This window comes from Sorghum bicolor, chromosome 2 (assembly GCF_000003195.3).
Source record: "Sorghum bicolor cultivar BTx623 chromosome 2, Sorghum_bicolor_NCBIv3, whole genome shotgun sequence".
Lineage (NCBI taxonomy): Eukaryota > Viridiplantae > Streptophyta > Magnoliopsida > Poales > Poaceae > Sorghum > Sorghum bicolor.
The window spans coordinates 14500608-14501510 of NC_012871.2; positions in this window are offsets into that span (position 1 = coordinate 14500608).

Sequence of the window (903 nt, forward strand, 5' to 3'; positions counted from 1 at the left end):
CTTGTTCACAATACCGACAATTTATTTTCACCACTCACACCTTTTACTTTTAAAATCATTATATTTGAGAAAATATAGCGATGAGTATCCGGGATGAGTAACAAGTCCTAAGCATACTAAATAATAATATTTCTGTCATAGCATATTATTTGTTTCTAGGTTCGAACAAGACAATTACTGGGTAATATCAATTCAAGGATGGCTATTCAACAGGTTTTAACTGAGCAGCGGAAATACTTCGTACATATATCGTACATGCAATATTTAAAACGGCTTCTACGGGTAGTGTTTAAAAATAGGATCAATATGCATCAAAGGGGATCGGTTGGACTTGCCTCCGTCGGCGTCCTCGGCAAACTCTTGCTGACAGTCCGGGTCCTCGGCGTCAAACTCGCGGTACTCGTCTCAACGTTCTCGTTTTCAGGCTCGTTCACTCCGTCAGCTAAAATACGCGACGACCAACACAGACAACAAGCACAGATAAATAATCTCATAAATTCAAATAAGCTCTAAAAATCATGAAATTAATATGGGAGGTAGATCATGATTTTAGATGAATTTAGGAAAAAGAATTATTGAAATCAGAGTTAGCATGTGGTATTTGTAAAATGGCCGGAATTTAATTACGCGAAAAAGGCTAACGATGATTAAGGAATGGATACTTCACGAGATGATTTTTGGCTGCTAGTGCATGGTGCATGCATGTACTATTTGGAGTTAATGCTTATGGCCCACACATGTATGAGAAGAGAGAAATTAGCAGGGATCATTAGAGCTCTTCTGTATGTCATGGTTTAATTCGTGGAGTTCTTGGCAGTGAATCGGTACAGACAAATACAAGGAGAAATACAAAAAAATACTACGGAAAGACAGAGAAGAGCAAGGAGATGCTCATGAGCTGCT